This window comes from Petaurus breviceps, unplaced genomic scaffold, assembly GCF_028583685.1.
Source record: "Petaurus breviceps papuanus isolate PSGF00001 unplaced genomic scaffold, PetGlider_PUasm1.0 129, whole genome shotgun sequence".
NCBI lineage: Eukaryota > Metazoa > Chordata > Mammalia > Diprotodontia > Petauridae > Petaurus > Petaurus breviceps.
Genome location: NW_027185665.1, coordinates 8381146 through 8396403, shown reverse-complemented (window position 1 = coordinate 8396403; position 15258 = coordinate 8381146). Strand labels below are relative to the sequence as shown.

Sequence of the window (15258 nt, the reverse complement as noted above, 5' to 3'; positions counted from 1 at the left end):
TGAAGTGATATTAAGACCTGGAATCCCAATTATCATCTGGGTAATGAATACCCCAGTTTCTCACAGAATTGGACAGGCACAAGAGGCTAGCATAATTACATGGAAATGGTATATTCAAATAGATCTAAAACAGGCAAAAGTGGAGTTTCTGCCCGATGTGAATCTATAGCAAACATAGATGTTGAGTGAAATGATACATCCCCTGAATCAAAGAAACAGTGCAATTCTTGGTAAAATGGAATCAAAGATATGATGGATTAACTGAAGAAGAGAAGAAACATGCATGGTTTACTGACGGGACAGCAAAATAATTGGGCCACAAAAGACATTGGAAAGCAGTGGCCTATAACCCATGTCCTAGGAGGACTTTAGAAAGTACCGGGATAGGTGGAAGTAGTCAATATGCTGAACTTATGGCAGTACATCAAGAAATCAAAACAGAACAAGGAGAACAGTGTCACATATTCATGGGAAATAACTAATGGGTTAGTTATATGGGTGCCCATGTAGAAAAATCAAAATTGGGAAATCCATGGTAAACAGGTCTGGGGCAAAGAATTATGGGAAGATATATGGGACATGTCTTTGGTTACTAATTTGTTGATTTTTCATGTAGATGCTCATGTGGCCCTTGCTATGCCAGAACAAGCAAAGATTGCTAGTCACCATATTATCCCTACTCTGACAACTGATGATCTGGTACTAGTAAAATGAGTCCATCAACTAGCTAGCCACACACCTTAAGGATCTAGGCCACACACCTGTGAGCACAAGATTGAGGTATTAGCATCTCATATTCATCATTAAAACAAGTAGCACAGGAATGTCATATATGTCAACTGGAAAAGGAATAAACTGTTCCTTGGGCATTAACTGGAGAGATAGCAAGGGGAAATATTTCAGCCCAAATTTGACAGATAGATTATATTGGTCCCGTAACCCAAGATAAGGGATGAAAATTTATATGTACTTGTGTTGACACCTATTCAGGTGCATTAGTGGCTTGTCCTTATAAGAATGCAACCCAGAAAAACACCTGTAAAACTCTAGATCTCATAAGTCCATATTATGGAACCCCAATGCGGATTCAAAGTGACAATGAGTCACATTTCAAAGGTAATGAAATGAAGAGATATTGTATATTAAACAATATAGAATGCATATATCATATTCCTTAATATCCACAAGCATCTGGGTTAATTGAAAGAATGAATGGATTATTGAAAGAATAGTTAAGGAAGTTAAGTTCATATCAACGCTAGAAAGATAATTTGTTCGTTGCTTTATGTAATCTGAATAATAGACCATTAGGAGGAAGTACATCTGTAGTCAGAATGATGACTTCATATCTGCAAATTAGAAAACAGCCAAAACATAAGATCCCAAATATAGAGTATTGGACTGTGAGGCAAGATGTTCTGGCACTGTATTCAGCAATACCTGGTTCAGCAAGACATGATTTACATTGTTTGGAGGAATTTTGGTTGGATAGAAAAGAAATAAGAAACATCTCTACCAGAATATGTATGAGAATCCCTAAAAGTCATTTTAGATGTATATTACCTAAATCAGGATTAGCAGCTCTAAGAATACATGTATTGGCTGGAGTGATAGATTCTAATTATCAAGGAGAAATTATTGTGGCATTCCAAAATTTGGGTGAAGAATCCATACAGTTTTGTAAAAATGATAGAATAGTTCAAGTGATCATTATTCCTCATGAAACTACCATTTGTGAAAACTGACCCTCCTGAAATAACTATCAGAAGAGCTGAAGGGTTTGGTTCTATTGATAGAATAAAACTAGGAGCTAAAGTATGGGTAAAGCAGAAGTCAGATGATAATCAAAAGGCTACTGAAATTATAGCACATAAGAAAGACAATACTATAACTGTTGTTTATTCAGGAGAAGATGATTACCAAATTGAACCCTTAATTCATATATTCTACCATAAATGAGGCTATGATAGTGAGTTCATGAATTCCATAAGCACTGCTGACCCTATATCTGTTTCTTTTTGACTTTTGTTTTTTGGTCTGTTAAACTTGTTTGCAAGTTTTGCTTCCTGCAGGCTTAGTACCCTGAACCTGTAGATGCCTGATTGCTTAAGTCAGATGTCACCCCCTGTCCACAACTGTGATGTGCCATCCCTGGACCTAGCATCAACTGAGCTCCAGATGCCAGAACTGACCTTTCAACTGGGACTTCCTGAACTTGGTGTCAACCAAGCTCCAGATGCAAGCTAAAGAACTGAGCTCTTGCATGGGACTTCTTGGGGTAGGGACAGTTCTATATCCAATTTCAGCAGGAAGTAGCTATGGGAGAAGAGACCTTTACCCCTTACCCCAAGATTTTGAGCCTCATTCATTCGAGGTGGGAATGATGGGGTGTTTGTGTTCAAGTCCCCGTCCTGAGACATTGTTTTATGTGCTTATTTTCTGCTATCCCTGTTATATAGCTGTAAAATTCTGTTGACACCAGTTATCCCACCAGTTACCCTTAAAATCCCATTAACCTGTGTAATTAAATGTATTGTTAATTAATTATTATTATTAAAATTATTATTAATAATCAAAATTAAATTATTAAAATGTATTTTTTTCTATGTAAAGGACATGAAAGATCTTGGGGTTGAAAGTAATGGTAATATAATTTAAAGATCTTCTCTGCCCCTTAATAAGCGTAAGGGTATTTGTAGACCTTTCTTGATTTTTAGATCTTCCCTGCCCTGTAATAGGCTGAATGTAATCACATGAAGCCTGTGATGGGAGGAACTTGCTAAAGGGTGGAGAAGAGTCCACAGGAAGCTGGAAGTCAGAGCAGTTAGAGACAGAGGCAGGAGACAGGCAGACAGTTAGGCCTTTGAGTGTTGATTTGTGGGAAGGATAAAGGATGTTGTGGCTCTCTGTGCTATTATGGTGTATTAACTTCTTTGCTACTGTGATGGATTCGGCTTTCTGGTTTTGGAATTCAGTTTTCTGGTATCTAAATGTTTTTCTCCTGTCTTCTACATGGAGATTCTGTTATATTTTGTGATTGAGCACTATGCCGGCATATTTTTAGTTGCTTTGATGCTGTGAATATTGCATTGGTGCTACATACAGATATAGATATTGATGTTAAATATCTACATCTAACTCTAAAACTATGTATTTAAGTGAAGAAAAGGAGGCCAATCTGTAAGATTCTGGGGTGACTGAGAAGATCTCAGTCCCATCAGAAATAAGGAAGTTGGGAGAAGGTACCAGTTTAGGAGTATGTGCTGGAGCCAGCCCAAACTGGCTCTCAAGAGCTGATGGGTAAATTTTTCGTTTGAGAATTTATGCCTCTGAAATAGACAAATGCTATAAATCAGGGCTTCAATTAATGTTTTATTGATTGTTTAGACTTAAGAAAGTGATGAAGAAAATAATAAAAATGGAGATTAAATATAAAAGTTGTCTGGTATATGGGTTTCCCCCACCTCCAGATAGTGGCTTGTTAAGCATCTATCAACACATAACTAGGAGAAAGTAATGAGTTTAATTTGAGCTGCTATTGGTATATTAATATCAATTTCTGTAGAATTAGATGATTAGGGGAAGACTAGAGGTTAGAAGACTGATCAAGGATTCCCAGCTTTATGACCTAGACTCTTCCCTCTCCCTCATCACCTTAATCTAACTATTTGCCACATCCTATTTTATCTTCATAAATATCAGGTCCATTCATATAGTCAGAACTCTAGTTCAAGTTCTCATTACTTCTCACTTTGACTATGGTGGTGGTCTCCAACTTGGGTTTCCTGATTTCTGTTTCTCCCCCATTCCAATTCATCTTTCACTCAGCTGCCATAATAATCTTCATAAGGAATAGGTTTGAACATTGCTATGCTTCCTCCACTGTATCTAGGATAAAATGCAGCCTCCTAAGTCTGTCATTAATGCCCTTCAATCTGGCTCAAACCCACATTTCTAGACTTTAAAAAAAAATCACTCCTACTATTCACTCATGACTATTGGCCATTCCCAAAACTCTCCCTTCTATCTCCTATTTTCACATATTTTCACAAGCCATAATAAAGAGATATGAGGAGATATCTTCTCTACTCCTTTGCAGAAGTGCGGGGGTCTATAGATTTGGACCATTGAATGTGACATCAGATTTTGTCAAACTGTTGATGATTTTAGCAGAATTTTCTTCTTTTAAATTTTTTTGTTCTAAAAGGTGGTTTTCTGGAAAGTGATGAGAGAAAGAATGAAGAAGGACATATAGGCAATGTAAAAGAACCATCAATAGCAATCTGTCATCTGTCCCAAAGTGCTAAAAGGGAGATGTAGTAACCTGACTCCAGGAGAGTAAGCCATGAGAGAGATACTTGATACACTAAAATATGTCATTGAAAAATGAAAACAGTGCTACAGATTTGGTCTGACCATGGAAGAATAAAGAGGTATAGATGAAGCCTAATGTCAGGTTTAGCTTTGCAGCCACAACACAATGTTGGCCTATGAGAATTTTTCAGTTCACTAAAAATGTCAGTTATTTTTTGAAGGAGCTGTTATCTTGACACACTTTCCTCATCTTCAGCTTATGAAATTGATTTTTAACTCAGATTTGAGATTTTATATTTAGCCACTTATGAAATGCTCTCTTGTTAATTTGTCTCATTGTTCAAGACTCTCAAGATCATTTTGAAAATCATTTGGAATAATAAAAATCTATAATATCAAAGAAACAAGGAAAGGGTTAAGGGTTAATCTAGATCTTAAACTATGTTATAAAGAAGTAATTTTCAGAAACTTTTGTCATTGGTTAGAAAAATAGGAAAGTAAATTAATGGAATATACTAGAAAAGGGGAAATCAGAAATAAAGGAACCTATTAACCAATGACTTGATAAACCCATTTGTGAGACAGATCCAGCTTGAACTGGCTGAAGAGAGCCAATTGTTAAATTTTCAGTGTGAGAATTTATTGTTTTGTTGATTGTTTAGCCTTAAAGTTTTATTTCAAGTGATCACAAAAATAATTCTGCTTTCACCAATCATCGGCCTCTTGTGTCTCTTTAGTTTCAAGGTCTTCATAAGATTTTTTATCAATTTTTTTTGATAAAATCAGGAAGATTAGGTAAACTCAGGGCTTGCCAAGTATTGAGCTTACTATATTGTATTTACATGTATGTACATAGACACATACGTACACATGTATATGTGTGTGAGTGTATATGCACACACTTCAGGTTTTACAAAACCTTTTTGTAGATTGTTTTATTATATTGATTATTGTATTATATTATTTATATTGAGATTCTCAAATGTATCTTCATTTGGTCATTTCCCTGTTATCTCAAACCACAACATTACTAAAAATTAACCCACAAATTTCCCTTCAACCTACCTGATGGGTTTCTATTTTTTTCTGGATGATACCACAATAGTCAATGTCTCTAAGCGGCAAAACTTTGAATTATGTGTGACTTCCCTTTTTCGCACATCTCAAATCCAATTGTGTGTCAACTCCGATTGTTTGTACCTCCACAATGTATCTTGCATCCAACCCTTTCCCTCCATTCAGTCTCTTTTGTTATTCATCCCTTCTTATCTGGGCTCATAATACTATTTAAACTAGTCTCCTTTCCTCTAGTCTCTCCCTTTTCAATCTGTCCTTCCTACAGCTTCATTGGTGTGACTCTCTACTTACAAAGTTTCAGTAGAATATGAAGAATTGGGAGAAGCAAGAAGACGTATTAAATGATGAAACATAGGATAGTCAGAATAAAAAAAAGGTACATGTAGTGATTCTAATAATATTGATGAATATAAGGAAGAGAGTCATTTCAGTTCCTGCTAATTCACGTATGTAGTCACATGGAAGAAAATCCACAGTAGTCCACATATTAGGAATTGCCCCCCTTTGCAATAGGAAGCTTTCCTTGTAGATTGCACTCAGCTCAATACAAAATGATGTGAATATCTGGGAGGGGGGCAGTGTGGATGAAGCTTTTATACTAGTATCAGATTAATTACAAAGAGGCATCAGATTCAGAGAAAAGATTGGCACATTTCCCTTTCTTGATAAAGAAGTCTTTCCTCACAAGGACTACCAGTGATGGACATGTCCTATTAGTCTCAGTCTTGCTCTACCTTCTCTTCCCAACCTAATTTCATGCAATTCTTTTTTATTAACTTTGGTTCTAGTCAAAATGGACTGCTTACCACCTGCTGCCAGTCTCTGTTTCCTCTCCGGCCTTGCATATGGGTTGTGCCCATGCCTTGAAGACACTCCTCTGCCTTAGTCTAATTAAATTCTTCAGGGTCCAGCCACCTTTTCTTCTATCACCTTCCTTAATTTCCTACCATCTAAAAGGCATCTCTCCCTCCTCAAATTTCTTATTGCACTTTTTTCTTGATCTCTTCTTTTCCTCAATCTCTTCTTTCTTGTATTGAACTCATCCGTCACATCTCCTTTAATGACTATAAGCAACTTGAGACCAGGCATTGGTCATTATATATTACTGTAGCCTCAAAATCTAGCACGATGCCTTGCTCAAAGAAGACTCCTCTTTATTGAATTGAGGAGAATTAGTACACTGCAGTTTATTAGAGAAGAAAATACAATATTTGTCTCTTCCGTTTGGGCTTGCCAAAGCCTGGATGTCTTTTGCAAAGCAATTTTTCCCTCTGCAACTTTTAAACCCATGTGCATTTTAAAGAAAAAATTAATCCACATATTTTCAATTCATTTTCACTTAATTCATCAAAATGTTGTTTGGTAAGAAGTATTTTATTTCCCAGAAGTTTTAGAACACTTTTGTTTATAGGATTTTCAAACTCTTCTTTCCTTAGACAAGGAAATCTCATTCTGCAAAGCTCTCTTTTGAATTGTCAAAAGACTCAAATGGCTCAAATTCAGAATCCCCAAAACTAAAATTCTAGGGTGCTTCACATAGAGCTTCCTTGACTCCAACACACACAAATCAATCTCTCTCTCTGTCTCTCTCTCTCTCTTCCTCTCTCTCTTTTCCTATCTCTCTCTTCCTCTCTTTCTCTCTTTCTCTCTCACTCACTCACTCATTCACTCACTCACTCATACACACACACACACACACACACACACACTGTAATTCATACATGGAAACTTACTTTTGCTGAAACATAGGCAGTCTCAAACAGAGCTGGGCTCCTTTCTCTAACATGTGATGTACTTAAGCAAACCCACATTTGTTCTTTTCTATGAAGTGAACCAGGACATCAGATTGCAGGCATGGATCTCTTATCAGAGAACTCAGTTACATATTTCCTGAATATTTGTTTCTGCTTTGGTTTGAATATTTTTTCAGAGAAAAGTAAAGTCGCCTATATAGCTGCCAACCAGTTGCTTTCAATCAGATTCATAGAACATAAGCAAATATCTCTCTGTGCACTATTACATCCTCTTTATCATTTTTTAATTTTTTCTCTGGGGAGGGATGGTAGTGAGTGGTAGAATAATAATTCAGGGAATGAAATAATTGTTTGGGGCCAGATAAAGCAGGAAACTGCATCCCTGATACATAGCAGTACCATTATAATAATAACTTTTAGTTAACATTGCTAGGTTTAAAAAATACTTTATCTGAATTGTTTCATTTTAGTCTTACAACTACCCTTCTAGACAGATGCTAAACCCATTTTACTTATTATGAAACTGGGACTTTAAATGGTTAATGGACTTGCCAAAGGTTACATTGACATTATCTGAGAAGAAATTCAAACCCAAGGTTTCCTCACCCCAAACCTAGCACTGTTTCCATTGTACTGTGATGCTTCCAGTTTCAAACTGGAAGCTAGGGTTGGGAATTGAGGGTGGAGTAGGGAATAGAAATCAACACGTACAATTTCACGAAGGAGATGGGAATGTAAGTATTTTATTCCTATTTTGAGAAAGGAGGAAACCTTGAATCTCAGAGACATGCGTTGATTTGTCTAAGATCACATAATTTATTAAGGGATAAGCCATAACTAGAACCCATAACCTCTTATTTTCTAGGGCTTTTTCTATGGACACCAGCATCACTTAGTTAACTTAAAATCCACCAGAAACAACAAAAAAAATTTTCTCCAAGTACGAGAAACAGTCATCAGCATAATTGATTCTGTATGCAGATCTAATCAATGATTTCTGGAGTTTGCATAATACTAACCCAGAAAACTTATTTGAAGTATTTAGGAGGTACATAAATTTGAGCTGGTAAAATGAAATGCTGTCAAATCTTTCTTCATTTACAATTTTTTTGAAAGTCTCTATTCTGCTAGGCTCAATTACAGAAGGCTACTACTCCCCTCAGCTCTGTGAAAGTGATTATATTAAAGGCCCTTTATAGAGTGCAGGCACTCAGATCAGCCTGTAATAAGCAGTACATTTCCCCCGACTCTCCTAGCTGAAAAGAGAGACAAAACATTCTGTAATCTGAGATGGCTTTGAATTAGTTTTAATTTGATTAGAAATATCCCACAAGGCTCCCCATGTATGTAGAGATTATGGATAATTAATGCCGTGATCAATTAGATCTAAATTGTTAGTCCATCAAGTAGCAATAACATGAGCTCTGATTTTCAAAGAGTTTTCCCCTAATCCTCTTGCTCTAGTGCTCTTTATGATGAGAGATAAAAGCCCTCTATTACTACCATATTATGCCACACATTTGGACAAATCCTTTCATTTTTACTCTTTATGAGCAAGCATACAGCTGGAGGTGCCGGGTCGCTACAAGTCATTTTTAAAAATCTTTGCAAATTCAACACATTTTCTTTTCACCACCATTCACACAATCAATAAAAAAAGAAGTCATAAGAGCAGACTTAATTATCCAGAGTATGCAAGACATGTGTGTTGCCAAAAGACCAAAAGTCTACAAGGGAATCAGTAATTTCTAGACAACTATGTTCAGAAAATTTTAGGTCTGGTAGGTGGATGATTTAAAGATTTAGTTTCAATGGAAAGTTGAATTATCAAGACATGAAACTTTAAATGGTAACCTACAAAGAAAATAAATGTGACTTACAAAAAAAGGCCCCACTTCTTGAGCCTTTTCTTTTTGTATCTGACACAAAAGGAACTCAACTGCTAATGCAGGGGTTCTTAAGCTGAAGTCCATGGGGATTCCCAAGGGGACCATGAATTAGGATGTCAGGAGGGTCTATGACCATGGATAGGAAAACCACATCTTTATTTTGACTTACCTTTGGCTTTCTTTGTAATATCATGTATTTTATTTTATACACTAAAAATATTATTCTGTAAGGGGTCCATACATTTTAAAAGATTGCCAAAGAGGTCCATGACAAAAAAAAAAGATTAAGAAACCCTATGATTTTTACATTTTTTTCTATTTCTAAGTTTTAATCTCTTTTTATGTTATTTTCCATATTTGAATTGATTTTTTCCCTCCATCTCACCTTTCTCTACTCCAATGGGAAGAAAGGAATCCTTATAAATACAATTCTATTGATGTTAATTGAGAAACAGTGCATCTAAATTTAACTGAATTTTTAGCTTTCTTGTTTTTATCCATTTATTTGACTATCCCCCTCATATCCTTCAAGATCCAGTTAAAACACTACCTCTTCCACAGAAACATCCTTTGGCATGTCTTTGCAACACCACTCATAAAGAACTAATGGAATAAAATGTATTTAATTGTGGACATGTTTTCTCTCCCTACCTTGAGAACAAGACTGTGAAGTATAACTGTTGTTCATGTCTAACTCTTCATGATCCCTTTTGGGGTTTTCTTAACAAAGATGCTGTAGTAGTTTGCCACTTCCTTTGCAAGGTCATTTTACAGATGAAGAAACTGAGGCAAACAAAGTCAAATGATTTAACCAGGGTCACAGAGTTATTAAGTGTAGGAGGCCAGATCTGAACTCCAGAAGATGAGGCTTCCTGATTCCAAGCCCAGTGCTCTATTCACTGTCCCATCTACCTACTGGAAGGGTAGCTAGATCAAGCCTAACACATCCTCTAACAATATGGCCACCGTGAGCCATCACAACACTAAATTTAAGATCCTATGATTCCACAAATGGAAAATTTCTCCTTTTAATGCAAGAAGCCATAATTTACTTTCAGAAAATCTGGCATCCTAAAAGGAGAATGTGTATATTTTAGGCCAAGAATACTGTCTTATTTAACTCATGCAACTTCCCCAGGTACCTATGATTCTGAACATAGAAGGTAAGTGTTGGTAAGTATTCATTGAATGAATTTATGTGTATACCCACATTTTGCAAAGCTATCCATGAAGATAAGGGCAGAAATGTCTAGTTTAATAGTGCTACCTGTCTTGATTTATATAATGTAACAATGGTGCACAGTGAAAAGAGCAGAAGCTAGTGGCCATTTGAAGCATGAACCAGAAAGGAGGATGTACATCTATCTCCCTGGATGATCTCATGATAGATGCAGACAGGCAGGATGGAAGATTGTAATAGTAATGGAATTTAAAGATCCCCCTGTATTGGCTTGGTTTTTGGTTTGATTGTGTTAAAATCCAGAGCTTGTGAAACCCACTTGTGGGATGGACTTGTTGACGTGAAGAGAGGGCTGAACTGGGTGGAGCTGGTGACATAAATTTAGAGAGACAAAAGAAAAGGGAGAGGCAGAAGAACTTTTTGGAAGCAGCACCTTGGAGGCAGAGAGAGACTGGGAGGATTTCTGAGGGCCACTTTGAATTGCCCAGGACTTTTTGAGAGCTGCCACCCAGAGCTGCCAAGGACTGAGGAGACATGGCTGTTATGCTGGTACTTTGTCTGTCTGTTTTGATGTTGTTTTGCCAGATTTGTCCACTGGTGAAAGATAGTGCTGTTGTTGCAGAGGTCTTGGTACCTTGCTGTTGGTTCAGAGTTCCTGAGACTGTTCTGCAGAAAGAGAGTGAATTCTGTCCACTGGTGAAGGACAGTGCTGTTGTTGCAGAGGTTTTGGAACCTTGCTGTTGGTTCAGAGCTCCTGAGACTGTTCTGCAGACAGAGAATGAATTAATGAAGAGACTGGCAATGTATCTTGTGGCCTTGCTAAGCTTTGTCTCTCCAGGAACAGGGATTGCTGAGACCTTGCCTCATGTCAAGATGAAGAAAAGACCTCTCTTTGGGTATTAAATGCTGTGCTTAAGCTTGTTGTAATTCTGGGATAGATTCAATTGTGATCCAAGGTTGGGGAACTTTTGACCTTTTTGTGCTCTGTGATTAAACAAATGAATGTACTTTACTTATGATTGGAAACTAATCTCCATTTGAGAAGAGGGACTTTGTAATGGACTGAAAGAATGTACAGCCTAGGGGTGGAGTGGTATTTAGGAGAGGGACTTTGTGACTGATTAAATGAATGTGATGTCCAGGGGTGGGGTAGTACTTGGAGATTATTGAATCACACTTGGTAAATGCTGTATTTTGAATTGTGCTATATGTTGATTCTCTCTGTTCTTATTTTTTCACTGAATAAAATGGAGAGCACCTATGCTGGTATTTTGAACCTTGGGAAGTTGTCTTTGCTTGGCATTACACAGATGTGTGCTGAAGAGGCATTGGGAGGGTCATGTGTGATGGACAGCACATGGACTTCCTAATTTAAGGAATGGGTCACACGGGAACCACAAATAACTGAGCGGGTGACCTGAAGCTCAATGGCATGAGTCAGTAGAGGAAGTATGGAAATGGTAAGCATCAGATCCCCAGTTTTGTTGTTTAGTGTATCTTCACACTCAACATTATGCAAAGATGGGTCTGAAAAGACTTAATCATGTATACCATGAGATCTAGGTTTTTATATCTTTGCTACTAACTCCCTATGCAACTACAGAAAAGTCAATTAACCTCTTTATGCCTCATCTGTAAAGTTGACATAATAGTACTTTTCCCAAATTGCAAATTATAAATGTTCTTACAAATGAAATATGATAGATATTATGAAAAATACATTATACTGATCCAAATATAGAATCATTTTTGCTACCTCTTCCCCTTCCCCTGGCTTATTCAAAAGCTAGTTGTGGTTTATTATAATCACACACTTGGTAAAGGAATGATGATTACATTTGGATGACAGATTCAGTATCCAAAAAGATCTTGACAGGGCTAGAAGATTGAGCAAAATCTAACAAACATAACTTAACAAGAATGAATACAAAGCCTTTTACTTGGATTTAAAAATGAATTTTTTCCAAATAAAAATGGGGAAGGAATAAACAAGCATTTATTAAGCACTTACTATATGCTAGACACATAGTGCTAAAGTACAAATATAAGCAAAAAGAAAGTTAGACCTTGCCCTCAAGGAGCTTACATTCTAATGGAAGAAAACAAATAAAAAGGAAACTTAAAAGCAGAGGGGAGGAAGAACTAGAGATAAAGGTATTCAGTGGAGTCTGACTGGGGCATGATTTTGAAATTCACAGAGTTAACAACAGGACCAGAGGAGAATGAAGGTTTGGGGCACCTCACTAAATGGAGGTTCCAGGAGGAACTAAGCAATGGAAGAAAGGGGATGGGACTTATGGAGGGATATTCCAAGATGAAAAGGCAGCAGGAAGGTAGGATGTTCCAGAGTTCTATAGTGAGAAGGCCTCAGGCTCTGAGAGAACAGGATGAGACAGAACAGGATGAGACAGCAACACAAGTGAATTTGAAGTTTAGAGTCTTTAACAGGGCTGGGAGGGGAAGCATGGTTAACCATCAAGATCTGGGTGTTTTAGTAGATTACAAGTTCAATATGAGTTATGTACTCACCAAAGTTAAAAAAAATATTGAATTGCTTTAAGAGAGGCCTAACCTCCAGGGATAAAGAAGTAATATTTCCTCCGTGCTTTGCCCTAGACAATATCTGGGTCTGTAATTCCTTTCCGGGTATCAGCCAGACACAGACTGGACATTATTAAAATAGAGAACACCCAGAGATGGCAACTAAGGTCGTGAAAGGCCAGGAATCCATGCCATTTAATGCCAGCATTCTATTCATCTACCTCTGTATTTACGATGGGGGAGGGGAGGGTATGATTTACGAATCAACCTATCATGTAATTAGGGGAAAACCTCTACAAAACTACTGAAAAATGTTTATTCAGCCTCTGCATAAATATTTCCATGGATAGAGAGCTCACTACTTAATAAGGCAGACCATTCTTTTGTTGGACAGCTTCCATTGTTGAAACATTTTTCTTTTTATTAAAGTGAAATCTGCTTCCCTATAATAGTAACCCATTAGTCTTAGTTCTGTTCTCTGGACAGACACTGAATACATCTGATTATCAGTCTCTCCTCCAAATGACAGCCCTTCAAGTGTTTCAAGGCAGTTGGCATATTTCTCTTTAGTATGCTCCAACCTAAACTTTCCTGTTCCTTCAACCATTGCTCACATGCCATGGTTTCCAAATCTCTCTAGATCTTTGTTGATCTTTGGGAAGCGTTCTTAGAATCATACATTTAGAGAAGAAAGGGGACTTAGAAGTCATCAAGGAGACATAACTTGTTCAGGAAGGAAGGAAACAATCATTAAGGGTCTCCTATGTACCAGGCCCTAGGCTAAGTGCTTTACAAATATTATCTCATTTGATCCTCACAACAGTCCTGAGAGGTGGGTACTATCATTATTCCCATTTTATAGATGAGGAAACTGATGCAGACAGAGATTAAATGACTCAGGGTCACAAAGCTAATATCTGAAGTCACATCAAATTTATGTCTTCCTGACTCCATGCCCTTCCTCTAGTCACTCTGCCATCTACCTACAGATAATAAAAATCTGAGTATCACACCAACACTAAATATCTAAATCTAGCAATCTTTCTACTGCTCCAAGTTCTTTCCAGGGTAGAAGCTCTGTATAATACATTTATTGACCATAGATCTATAACTACAGAGACCATTTAAAGGTCTCATTTTATAGAAGTGGAAACAGATCCAGGATGATTAAATAACTTACCCAATGTCACAGAGGTGGTAAGCACCAGGTAGGATTCGAACATAGGTCCTCAGACTAAAGAGCCACTAGTCTTCCTCTGTACCAGTTTCTCAATGTCCCTTTCATAATGTGGCAGTCAGATGTTTTCAGTGAAACTACACCCTCAAGTAACTGCGATGTATTATTGTATAACAGGAGAACTTCAAAGGCCTCTCTCTACCTCCGTTTCAGTGAAGATTGCAGTCAGCCAAGTTAACCCAACTCTATTCCACTTGCTGTATTCGGGAACTCAAACTGTAACCAAGCCAATAGACATCTGTCAGCACTGTTTCCAATGAGTGACTTGTAGGAAACATTTATTTTCGAAGCATTTTCTTTAACATTTGGTATTAATTCAATAGAAAACATAGGACACAATAAATCAGGCCTACAAATGTTTACATGCACATTACAATGAAGCCATGCATGTTTCCTATATGCAGGCCATGGCATCATGGGGAACAGTGAGCTTTGGTGGGACTTGGGCAGGAGCAAAAGACCCCAGGAATAAAGCAGACACCAATCGATTGTTTCAGTGTTGCAAAATGCAGATGGTAATTCTAGCGACGATAGACTTCTGTTTACTGTGAAATTGTTCTGTGCAAAATGTGAGTTCAAGATGGTTTTTCAGGATAGATGAGAGATTGTTTCCATGCCACTGGCTTATTATTAACATTTTCAAATGTACTCTTGGCTAGACGGGGGATACACATGTTCAGCCCCAAAGCAAAGTTTCATTCCCTCCTGTCCTCCAAATAATGACTAATTAAATAACACCAGCTACACAAAGACACCAAATAGCAGAAGGCGAGTTTATAAATCTAAAAACACAAATAGTCTCTCCTGGGCAGGTCATGTAGAAGGCATTAAGTACAGGTGACTTATGCCATTCCTTTATTGTAAGATGGCAAGGACTTGAAAAGTGAAGGGTGGGTGAGAATCATCCAATTAGTAGCTATTTTGCATAAATGGAGCTTGACTAGGTTTAGATTGAATTGCAGAGACAAAGTTGTAATCATTCTCCTTGGGCTATGGACGCCAGCTCTTCCCCAAGTGAAGGCTAACTTGGGCTCACTTTTTGGCATCTCTATTTTTGCTACCACTACTCCTGTGCTGTCTCTGTTAATTTGTGCTCTGAGCCCTAGCCCAGCCCTCAATATGTAGGCTTGGAGTTTAGCTCTAATTTTTAGGATGTTTCAGAGCTCCTTGATACACTTTCCCCTTCACACCATCCTTCCCAGGCCACTTTAGGACTAGATTCTCACAAGGCATCTTACTCTATCTCTGTTTATGATCTGGAAAAAG

At 37.4% G+C, this 15258-nt stretch overlaps 1 long non-coding RNA gene across 3 annotated transcripts in view; it reads right to left on the bottom strand.

Annotated features, from left to right (window-relative positions):
• Nucleotides 1–14134, bottom strand: part of LOC138173768 (uncharacterized) — a 166047-nt gene extending 151913 nt beyond the window's left edge. Inside the window, exon 1 of one of the 3 annotated variants that reach the window (XR_011171515.1) lies at nucleotides 13936–14134. This is a non-coding gene — a long non-coding RNA (uncharacterized lncRNA). Of the gene's footprint in view, nucleotides 1–7124; nucleotides 7263–13935 lie in introns of those variants that run through there. The other 2 variants (XR_011171513.1, XR_011171517.1) reach the window with 2 other exon arrangements.
• Between the last annotated feature and the right edge of the window lie 1124 nt (nucleotides 14135–15258).